This window comes from Heteronotia binoei, chromosome 12, assembly GCF_032191835.1.
Source record: "Heteronotia binoei isolate CCM8104 ecotype False Entrance Well chromosome 12, APGP_CSIRO_Hbin_v1, whole genome shotgun sequence".
NCBI lineage: Eukaryota > Metazoa > Chordata > Lepidosauria > Squamata > Gekkonidae > Heteronotia > Heteronotia binoei.
Genome location: NC_083234.1, coordinates 1,176,799 through 1,189,227, shown reverse-complemented (window position 1 = coordinate 1,189,227; position 12,429 = coordinate 1,176,799).

Sequence of the window (12,429 nt, the reverse complement as noted above, 5' to 3'; positions counted from 1 at the left end):
ATCTCAAATGATTAAGTGTGCAATTAATGTAAATAAAGAAATATATATGGAAACTTGGGGATATTTGTGGAAGAACTTTATGAAACTCTCAACGTGTCAGAGTATTAAAGAAAATTGTTTTAAGATGATGTACAGGTGGTATATGACTCCTAAGAAATTGGCAAAAGATGAATAATAAGATGCCGGACAGATGTTGGAAATGTAAAAAACATGAAGGTTCTTTCTACCGTATGCGGTGGACTTGTGAAAGAGCGAAAAAGTATTGGCGGATGATTCAACAAGAAATTTCTAGGATCTTGGGATATGAATTTAAGAAAGTCGCAGAGACTTTTCTGTTGGGATTACAAATGGAAAAATTTCCAAAAGAAAATAGAACTATAATTTGGTGCATGCTTTCAGCCGCTAGGACATTATATGCGTAGTTGTGGAAGCATGAAAAAATACCAGAGAAATGGGGTTGGATTGTAAAAGTTATGACATTGTGTGAAATGAACGAGTTAACAAGAATTTTAAGAGGTTATGATTTAGAAGTTTTTAAGATGGAGTGGAAAATAAAAGGACATTGAACAATTTTTGATAATGATGAAGTCTTAGAAAAAAAAGAAGAATGTTAATTTTCATTTTTTATTAGTTAAGGGTACCTTTAAACATTAGTATTTTAAGTAAATAACACCGGCGGGGGTCAAGTAATGGGGGAGGGATGGCTAGAAAGTAATATGTGGGATAGTTAAAAGAAGTTATTAATGATGCAGGACATATAATTTGTTACCAAATAAAATTGTTTTAACCGTGAAACTCAGGTCGTTAGCAGAGGTTAGAACCGCTGTGCTGCGGCTTTACCACTCTGCACCACTGGGGCTCTTATTTCTCTAATTATCCGCATGTAAATGTTTCATGGGAAGCCTGAATATAACCGACTAGCCCAATTTTGTCAGAGCTTGGACGTCAGTAGGGTTAGCCGTGTAACAGTAGCCTCTGCGGTCTCTTACAACTGTCCAGCCTCCACATTTCATTGAAACCATTGTGGTGTAGTGCTTAGTTTTTACATCCTGTTTCCCTCCCTAATCATGATACCAAGCAGCTTATCAATTGTTTTTCTCCTTTTCCATTTTATCTTCGCAACAGCGACCTTGTGAGGTAGGCTAAGGCAAGAGAGCGTGATAGGCTCAAAGTCACCAGCAATCTTGCGTGGCAGAGTCAGGATTTGAACTTGATGGTTCCGGATCCTAGTGTGGTCCTCTAATGCCTATCCTAGTTGAGAACATTGTTCTTACATTTCAGTCTCAGCAAAAAAACAAAAACAAAAAAGGGGGGGCTACAGTAAAGTAAGTAAAATACTCCGCTGGCTCTAGCGGGTTAAGTGTTAAACAAGAAACCAGGAGACTCGGGTTCAAATGCAACTCACTGGGTGACATTGGCAAAGATGAATAATAAGATGCCAGACCGGTGTTGGAAATGTAAAAAACATGAAGGTTCTTTCTACCGTATGTGGTGGACTTGTGAAAGAGCAAAAAAAGCATCGGCGGATGATTCAACAAGAAATTTCTAAGATCTTGGGATACGAATTTAAGAAAGTTGCAGAGACTTTCCTGTTGGGATTACAAATCCAAAAGAAGATAGAACTATAATTTGGTACTTGCTTTCAGCTGCTAGGACATAATATGCGTAGTTGTGGAAGCAAGAAAAAATACCAGAGAAATGGGGTAGGATTGTAAAAGTTATGACACATGGTGAAATGGGCAAGTTAACATGAACCTTAAGAGACTATGATTTAGAAGTAATTAAGATGGAGTGGAAAAAGTTAGGACGTTGTATGCGCGGTTGTGGAAGCAAGAAAAAATACCAGAAAAATGGGATTGGATTTTAAAAGTTATGACACTGGGGTGAAATGGGCAAGTTAACATGAACCTTAAGAGACTATGATTTAGAAGTAATTAAGATGAAGTGGAAAAAGTTCAGAAGATACGTAGAAAAAGAGTGGAAAATAAAAGGACATTGGACAATTTTTGATAATGACTAAGTACAAGAGGGAGGAGGATATTAATTTTGGTTCTTATTAATTAAGGGTACCTTTAATATTAAGATTTTAAGTATATAACACCGGCGGGTGTCAAGTAACGGGGGAGGAGTGGGTAGAAAGTAATATATGGGATAGATAAAAAGTAATTATTAATGATGTAAGAAATTGAAATTTATTGCCATATGTTACTAATAAGACTGTTTGAAACAAAAACATTTTTCCACCCTCAGATCACAATCGTGCCAGGTTTTTTTGTTTTGGTTTTTTTAATCTTAAGAACATAAGAACATAAGAGAAGCCATGTTGGATCAGGCCAACGGCCCATCAAGTCCAACACTCTGTGTCACACAGTGGCAAAAAAATTTATATACACACATACACTGTGGCTAATAGCCACCGATGGACCCGTGCTCCATATTTCTATCTAAACCCCTCTTGAAGGTGGCCATACTTGTGGCCGCCACCACCTCCTGTGGCAGTGAATTCCACCTACTCTTCACCTACATGGCTTCTGCAAAGGGAAGTCCTGCCTCACCAACCTTTTAGAGTTCATTGAGAAAGACTCGCCAGAGATTCCTGAGTAAACTTAGCAGTCATGGGATAAGAGGATGGGTTCTCTTTCTGATTAAAAAACTGGTTCAATGACTGTTAGTAAAGAGTGGGGATCTGTGGACAATTCTCACAATGTAGGGAAGTATGCTACGGGGTCCGATAAGGATTGGTACGGGGGCAAGACTATTTCATTTATTCATAAATGATTAGGAACTAGGGGTGAGGTGCTGGTAAGTGTAAGGTGATGGCATAGTGGGTCAAAAAAAATCCCCACTTCACGTATAAGCTAATAGGGATAGAACTTGCTGTGACTGAGAGGGGGGAAAATCCCAAGTGTGTTGTGGATAGTTTGGTGAAAGTGTCAACCCTGTGTGCTGCAGCGGTGAAAAAGGCAAAGTCTGTGGTAGGTATTCTTGGGAGCGGGATTGAGAATAAAACAGCCTATATTGTAATGCCCCCATATAGATCCATATCGCAGCCTTGTTTGGAATAGTGTGTACAATTCTGGTCACCGTATCTCCAAAAGGACATTGCAGAGCTAGAAAAAGTACAGAGAAGGGCAGCAAAGTTGATTGGGGGGGGTTGGGGGGGGGAGCACCTTCTCTATGAGGAAAGGCTGATGAGTGACTTTTCAGTTTAGAAAAGCGATGGCTATGTTAGGGGAGGGGGAGGGTGTGGGGTCAAGATAGAGGTTTATAAAATTATGCAAGGGGTGGAGAGAGTTGACAAACAGAACTTTTTCCCCCTTTCAAAATACTAGAACTCAATACAACGAGGCTGATAGCATATTCAGGGTGGACAAAAGGAAATACTATTTTACACAGAGAGTGATTAAAATGTGGAATTCGCTCCTCTCTCTGCACCCTTGGTTCATCAAGGAGATCAGTTCCTAGGCTGCCCGTGACCCACAACCCCCTCTTCTCCCTAAAGCAGCAACGATAAGCTCTTCTTTTTCTTATAGAATCCTAGGCAACCTCCTACTGCCGGGGCCCTGTTCATTGCTCAAGTAACCCCCCAGACAGCTCCTTGGAGTGCTAACAGGTGGAGGATGCTGACGATGGAAAAAAGTTGTATTGTGTGCCAAGATATTAAGTGAGCTGCATGGCTCAGAACTAAGCCCCAGATCTTCTGATGTTAAGAGTTCCATCAAAAGCAAATGAATGCCTACTTGAATACAATTAAAGGCTCAGATCCTGATCTTGGTGGAACCATATCAAAAATCACCAAAGTTGGCAGTAAATATTTGTGTTGTCAACAATACTTGGGGAACATGGGGTGAATGCACATTTAACAGGGCATGTAGAACTAAAATCATTTAAAACACTGCTTACTGTTGCTTGTTTTTATTTAAAATTTTATTTTATCTACATATTGGACACAGTCAGAGTATATCCACAAAAAAACCAATGGGGCATTCTGTAACCTGTGTGTTTCTATACATGTCAGAAAATCCTATCTTTGTTTATATTTAAAATAACCTAAATTGTATATCTCTGTCCTGCTTTTGCATTTTTCTTAAGTCTACATTTTTCTGCACTTCACAGCCATAAAACCCCTTGACCTCTTAGGACCATTTTTGGGGGTCAAACACTATTCTCACAATTAGCCCATACATAAATTTGATGGAAAAGCTATTTTAAATCACAGACCATAAGAACAGGAAATTTATTGCGTGAGAACCTAATTTCATCTGTTTATTTTGTCCAGGTCTAAACTGTGTCAGCATTAAATAATTTGCTAAGATTCTTGCTCTCTCTCACAGGGTGAATATCCTCCCACGTCTGCGAGATATACATTTCAGCACTTGACCTTTTAAGGTCAAATACTTTTGTCTCACTCTGAGAACAGGCACTGAAGATGATAGAAAAATGTTAGGATTTAATGTGTAAGAAAATGCTATATGTTTACAATTAATGTATTAGAATAGGCATCTAAAATGCTGTTAGGTGGCTAGGTAAATGTTAGGATTTAATGTGTAAGAAAATGCTGGGATGGTTACAATTAATGTATTAGAAGGGGCAGCAAAAAAGTACAATCCCACTACGTCAGGCATTCATTTACTGATCAGGAGGTGGGGGCTGGTGTGGGGGAGGGGCAGCTGTTTAATGAGGAAATTGTGGGGGAGGGGCAGCTGTCACTTTTTGATTTCTGTTTGATGAGGCGTTGTACGTCCATAGTCTTCTAGCGAGCCTGCAGCAAACGTGGACTATTGCACCCTTCTTAAATCTTCGTTCGCGAAGCCAAGCCGAGAGATCAAGAGTAAGCTCCGTCCACAAAAGGGGGAGATCGCCCTTCAATGTGCCTTTAGGGGACAATGAGTGGTGTGTGGCGAGAGTTGGAGAGGCGGGGGACATCCCCGAGCGGCGAAGGGAAGTCCGGAGGTCTGCTGGCGACTTTCTGAGGGGCTCTTCCGGGCTTTGCGCTGCCTGCTCAGCCTGGCTGGGAGCCGCTTCCTCTCGGAAGGCAAGGGAAAGGAGCTGTTCCCATTCCCCCAGCCCGCCGGCGGCCAGCAGGAGAGCAATGCCTTTCTCTTGCAGAGGTCAAGTCAGGCTCCCCGACCTTCTTCCTTTCTGTCTGCCCCATAGTTGCTCCCTTTCTCCCTCTTCTCCTGCTGACGGCCCCCCTCCCCAGCGGCAGGCAATTTGCGGCAAAAGCGCACATGTGGCGGAGACAGCCCTTGAGCTGAGGGGAGGGGGAGGGGGGGTTGGGAAGCATCAGGGCCGGCGATGTGCAAACTCGGTCCCTCCAGAAGCCTTTCCCTCTCTTCTCCCTGCCGGCCGCCCCTGCTTGCCGCAATCCGGATTCCTCAAGAGCACAAGGGAGGGGCCGCCAGCAAAGGCTGCTGCAGAGGGCTGGGTCACGCAGTCTACCTATTCATACGTGCTGCTGAACAGATTCGCAGGTTATGTAAGGGCCCGGGAGGAGGAAAAGAGTTGCCCTAACTCAGAAGAGGAGAGCTGTCAGGCAAGATGCCTGCGATTCAGGAGGGGGCTGAGCGGGAAAGATCGATCGATCTATCTATCTATCTATCTATCTATCTATCTATCTATCTATCTATCTATCTATCTATCTATCTATCTATCTATCTATCTATCTGGAAAAGTAAAGATATTTGCTGCTGTTTAATATAGCAAAGGCTACATGTCTAACAGTTTCGGAAAATGAGAATTTTAAAGCTAAGAAAAATAACCTTTCAAAAATGCAGCCATTGGAGGGGTGGGGTCATTTCAAGGAAAATTTAGACTTAGAATTCCAGGTTTTGGATTAGGATCACTGAACTCTTGAAAAAAATGTTTATCCTTGAAGGTTTTTTTTTCTGGTCCTCTTCCTTCGAACAAAGCAGAATTGAAGCACCAACATCAGATTTAGCAGTAGAAGAGGATTCCCATCAGAATATATAAACTGTTGAAGTTATGAGGGGTTGAGGGGTGAGCTTTCGGATTTATTTTCAAAATGTCATCAAAAGAGGTGGGCCATTTCCAAAAAAGAGAGGAGCTGGGGTTGAGGTGGGTGGGTCCCCATATATGTACGTTTTTATTTATTTACTTCATTTATACACCATGTTTCTACCCAACATAACCCAAAACAGCTTGCAATAGTCTCCCATTCTCCATTTCATCCTCACAACACCCCTATGAGAGTATATGACTGACCCAAGGTCACCCAGCAAGCTGCTATTGCAAAGTGGAAATCCAAACCAGGGTTTTCCTGATCCTAGTCCAACACTCAAATCTCTCTGTTTCCCTAGTGTGGAATCCTGCTGCTAAATTCTAAACATTTGGCAGCAGAGGTAAATGGCTCAATCTGGATAGGAAGGTACTTTGTTCATGCACAGAAGGGCTTTTTACTGTAGAGTAAAAGATACCTATATAGATAATGATATTGTAGCTAATATATAATGAAAATATGTGCTTCTGAGCATGAATAGAGTGCCTTCAGAATATCCCTTTATATCTGTTCCCTTAATGAGAGGACTTGTCTATGGATTAAAAGTGGTCTTGCTAGTTTGATATAACTGAAGCAGCAGCAAAGGGCCTGTGAGGATGAGACCAAATAGTAGCTACAAAAGATTACTGGTTTACTTTTTTCAGTACAGGCAATGCAGATGTCATTTAGAACAGAAATGAATTTGTGCTCACATACAGGGCTTTTTTTTTTTTTTTAGCAGGAACACACAGGAATGGAGTTCTGGCTGGCTTGGTGTCAGAGGGTGTGGCCTAATATACAAATGAGTTCCTGCTGGAGTTTTTTTTTTTTTTACAAAAAAAGTCCCTGAACAAAACAATGATTATGTCAGGGGTGTGTGGCCTAATATGCACATGAGTTCCTGATGGGCCTTTTCTACCTAAAAAGTCCTGTTTGCCTATACTATGCAAAATTCTCCTTTGTGGATTTTGGTGTCAAATATTGGTTTGGTGTGTTGGTAATTGCCTTCCATGGACACTGGAGTAACCAGTCATTTTTGCATGGGGCTAATTCTACACCCAACCCAATCATTTCTCTGACCATTCACATGCTATTTCTGCAAGAGGAAGCAAATCCTCTGGGACTTAAATGTAAAGTGCTTGGAAGAGTCTATTTTTTAGAACACCAAGAAAGCTTTAGCTTTCTTTCAGGTAGATCATGATGGAGCAGTTTTCCCTCTTAAAGACACAGTCACATGCTGATGAGACCTGGCTGAAAGGCTCTTCCTTGCAGCCAGATACAGCTCTCTCTCTCTCTCTCTTTTACAAGTGCTGCATGCTACAACTTTGATGAGAGCCAAGAAGAGTTGTCCTGGCTCAGCACATCTGGGAATCTGCCCCCCAGGCGAATAAAAGAAGGGAAAATGCTGAAATGAGCTCTGACCCCATCAACGGTAATGGGGGGAAATGCTAGAAGAAGCAATATAACCAAGCATCTTGGCAGGATGCTTGGGGAAATTGAGAAAGATCGGGTTGACTTTAAAAGAAGCAAGGCTTCTCCTGCAACCTTGGAAGGCTGCAAAACTTAAATTAGATGCTGGTTGCCGATGTTTCTGGGGAGACCTCAGGTCACTTTTAGCCCTCTGAATTCATCCATTGTTTTATAACAGGAATGAGAAAATGTGGTTTATGTGGCAATAGGCATTTGCACAACTAATTGCTGCAGACATTCCTCAAATGGCTTTGCTTACTGGTAAGTATCTAGTAGCTACTGGACACAGCTCACCACATGGTTTGTGTGCGCAAAGTGCCCTCAAGATGATGGCAAGGGACCCCATAGGGGTTTCCAAGGCAAAAGACAGTTGGAGGTAGTTTGCCATTGCCTGCCTTTGCATAGTGACCTTGGACTTTCTTGGTGGTCCCCCATTCAAATACTAACTAGGTCTGACCCTACTATTGGGTTAAATGTTTTTTTTTTTAAATCAACTGCCTTGGAAGCACAGAAGCTTTTTCACAGTATCTCCAGTCCTCCATGTTTCCTGTTTAAGGGGGAAATGCTGTTCAAACATATTACAAAGATGATCTGACTCCAATGGTAACAAGAGAAAGACATTATACTTGCAAAAATAGAAGCACATAACATATTCAAATAGGTATGTTTTAACTTATTATGAACGGATTAACTTCAGAAAGGTTGACTTGCTACAGCTCCAAGCCCATGGAGAGAGAGAGGAAGAGAGGTCCTATATAAGATGGAAGAAAAGGCAAGCAATGGCCAAAGAGGCTCAACATCTAACTGATGAGAGGGCGGGGCCAACTGCCAAGTGCACCTGAGTGAGAGAATTATCTTAATCCTTTTCCTCCCAGATCTCCTTGCATGCAGAGTTATAATATCCAACAGCTTCTGAGATCAGACCACCTTGGGCCATCTAGCTCAGAACCACTGTGTGACACAGAGTGTTGGACTGGATGTGCCATTGGCCTGATCCAATATGGCTTCTCTTATGTTCTTATGTTCATAGCTTAGGTGAAGGCTAAAGAGAAACAGTCAGGTAATTTGAACATAGCAGGGGTTTGCTGTGTGAGGTCAATAGTCCTAGGCTATATCTTTTCTACTGGGGGACCTGATGCTGCTTGAAAAAAAACAGCCCGGTTTGTCTGTTTGCTTGCTCTCCCTGTCCGACCTTATAGATTCAAAAATAGACTGAAATACCATCTGCATCATAAATGATATTCATTTATTTATAAGTGTCTATTTTCCTCTAGAGGCATGGTGTAGCCTGATCTTGCCAGATCTCAGAAGCTAAACAGAGTCAGTACTTGGAAGGGAGACCACCAAGGAAGACTCTGCAAAGGAAGGCCATGGCAAACCATCAGTGCTTCTCACTTGTCCTGAAAGTCCCTTGCTGGGGTAGCCATAAATTGGCTGCAACTTGATGGCCCTTTACACACCCACACAACTCCCTCTGTCAATATGATGAAGACCCTGCACAGGGTTGCTCCCTTGGGATCTTCTGTTGCCAGGGTGGGGAGTGAGTGCCCTCCCCCTTCCACCACTGCAAAAGGAACAACTTTATTTTCACCATCTTTGCAAACAAGAGTTCACTTTCTTTGAAGCACAGCCTGTCCTGAGTGCTAAGCTGGGCCAGCTCTTCCATCAGGCAGAGCCAGGAGGTGGCTGGCTTTAGACATCAAATAGGATGGGGGGGCAGTCCGTTGCAATGCAGCAAATGGGCCAATGTGTCTTTTGTGAGTACCCTTTTGCCACTGGGCATATGTGTGCATTTGCTGCACCAAAATGACTCTCTCTGTCACAGAGAAATGAAGAAGGAGATTGCTGCCTACAGGAGTCAGAGGCACTAATACACCTTGATCTTCATTCCAGGGCTCTGCCCGAAACCCTGGAGATCCAGTGCCAGCCATACAATGGAGCAGTGATGCAGCTGCAGCTGAGTCTTCACATGCAGCAAAGTGAGACAGTAGATTTCTGATGTGATAGAAAAAGGCTGTACAGATCATTTTTTTAAAATTCCCTTCCCTCTCTCCCTCTCTTACTATGTAAGTAGTAAAGTAGCGCAATGATATGCAACTAGAGCAAAAATCTTTCTCTGTCTGATTTGCTAGATTTTTGCTTGAAAGGAAATTTTCCTATTTTAAAAATATGGGTCAGTAATAAAATAAAAATTGGCATCCATAGCCACACAATGCAAAAACAGAAAAACGACCAAAAGAATGATATAAACATGTATAACAAGTGAAAGGTAAAAAGATACAAAATTTGTTTGGTGAATACTGTATACAGAAATATATTAAAGTGAAACTCCAGATTATGGTCTTGTTTCAGACCTTCCTCATATGTGTACCATATAGCAACACTCCACTGAAGGAGATGAATAGCTGAAGGAGACAGCTGAATCCAACCGTGAAATCTGAATTGGGTCTGTGGCAATGGGCAAAAAGAATCCCAGAAATAGTAGCATCAAAAGGTGGGTCGAATCTCCAAAGCACATCTGTATCAAATTTCAGCTACCAAAGGTTAGAACATGAATTAACATCTCCTAAATTCTAGCCTAGCACTTGTGCCACTGGATCACCCTCTACAGACCAAAACCTACTGGTGATCCCAGCCTAAAGGAAGTCCACCTAGCCTTGAAATCTGCCTAGCAGTAACACACTGCTTCCATTCCCCTATAGTCTTCTTTGCATTTTGTCTTTCTATCAATCTGCATGCACAGTCAGATAGCGGCTGATTCCGCACTTGGCGTTTGCCTCCCTTTCACTCTGAGGTTGTTCCATGTGGGTGTGATTTCCCAATTCCGCACTAAAGGATTTCTCCCGGATTCAATTCCCAATCTGTTCCGTGTATTCTGATTCTGCATTACTGCTGCTCCCAGAGTTTCCCCCACAATCGTAGCAATTTCCCCCTCCCTCATACATTTTCCTTTTTTTTTAACATGCATGTGGGTTCACGTTACAACGCGATAGTCTTTGTTTGCGTTACAACGTAATGCCAGAGGCATAATACTGGCAAAGTCGTGTGTTTTCCTTTCATCCTACTATTGGCAGGTTATCTAAGCCCCGGGAAATCTGAGTCGGTGAGCCACCATTTTTATCCACACACGCTAAATGTTAAGCACACAGTTTTCCATTAAAAGCTATAACAAATTACAAACAGATGCATGAAGGTGGCGGGGGGGGGGGAGATTTATGCAGAGGGGTTAAGGGAGAAAGTTTCCCCAACCTATCAAAAATATAAACCTATAAACATAATCAAATTCCCGTTCCCGTTTGAGGCCATACGGAGGGGTGGGGAAGGATAGATAAAGGTGACAATCGCGCATCTTTAAAGTAGTTCATGTAACATCGCTATTTATTTAGTTGCGTTGTAACGATCTTATTTGGGGAAAAATTATAATAGGAGTGATTTTAATTGGAGGGGGGGAAGAAAGTAATCACAATGCAATGACACATTATCAAAATCACGTGGAATACCATAAAAAATGGAGGCGGATGGAAGCAAGGGATGTATTCAGTAAAAGAAAATCGCGTTATATCGTTATATATTTTTCACGTTCTAACGTGAAACGTGATTTGTTTTTAAAAAATTACTTTATTTCAGGAAAATATTGGATAATTTTCAAAGGGAGTAAAATTAAGGAAGTATGATGAAATAACTGGGCGGAATTGTGGGCATGGAGTTATGTCAGTGTTACTGATGCGAGAAGTTTGACAGCGCATTGGCGTGAGTTAAGCACATAAATTTCAAGCCCCAAAAACCACATCAAAAATAAACTTCTCGCATTTTGCCAATCTACTAAATGTGGGGCGACACCACTTTGGAGGCGGGTCAGACTGCCACCTCGGGTCAAGATATGCAGAAACCAACATCTGCCCCGGGGGAAACACAGCGCCGGAGTGGAGCCAGAGCAAAGGCGAATGTGGAATCAGACTTTGACTAGTCACTGACATAGTGGGTTAAATGTTAAAAAAAATTGACTTGGAAGTACAGAAAGTTTATGCAGTATCCTTGATCTGTGATGTTTCCCAGTTAAGGAGAAAATGATGTTAATGCAAATCACAAAGATGATCTGATTAGACAAAGAAATTTTAATTGCAAAAATAAAAGCACATCTTATGTGACATATTAACGTACATTTAACTTATTGTGAACAGACTAACTTCAAAAAAGGTTAACTTGCTACAGCTCCAAGCTCTGTTATGAGAGAGAAGAAAGGTTGTATAGAAAATGAAAACAGAAGGCAAGCAAAGGCCAAAGAGGCCCAATATCTAACCAAAGAGAGGCTAGGGCCAAGTGTACCCCAGTGAGAGAATTCTCTTTCTCTCCTAGATCACCTTGCATGCAGAGCTGCAACATCCAACATGATTCCTTTTATAGCTCTTTCTTGGTGCCCAGCTCAACCCCTTTTGGGACTCACAACTTCAGGTTTTGGTTGCTTCCTGTCTACTGCTCAGTGCAACCAGCCATTCAGATTCAAACAAAGAGATGGTCTTCCTTGAGCATAGTTACATGGTAATTTGAAAAGATAGGAGACCCTCCAGTGCCCAAAGTGATAAGTAAAGAGTTCATCTAATAAACAGGTTGGGAGTCCCAAGTAATTTCCCGGAATGGCCAATTCCTTCTGTGCAATGCAGGTTCTGGACTTTCTCTGCTGTGTCGTGCTGAAACGTTAGTTGAACGCATTTCATTAGGTTCTGGACATTCATTATCCCACACTGTAACTGCTCTTAAGTGAGACATTAATGGATGTGATGAAATTAATGGTCAGGGAGTTTAGGAGAAGTAAAACCCTCCTTTGTACTGCATGTGGTCGCCAGGGCTGGGCTGTAATCAACTGAAGTGCTGAGTCCCTCCTGGCAAAATGAGAAAAAGGAGCAAGAAAAAGGCAGCCAGAGCAGATTGCAGGTTGCTCAGACCAATGAGGAAGCTGTATA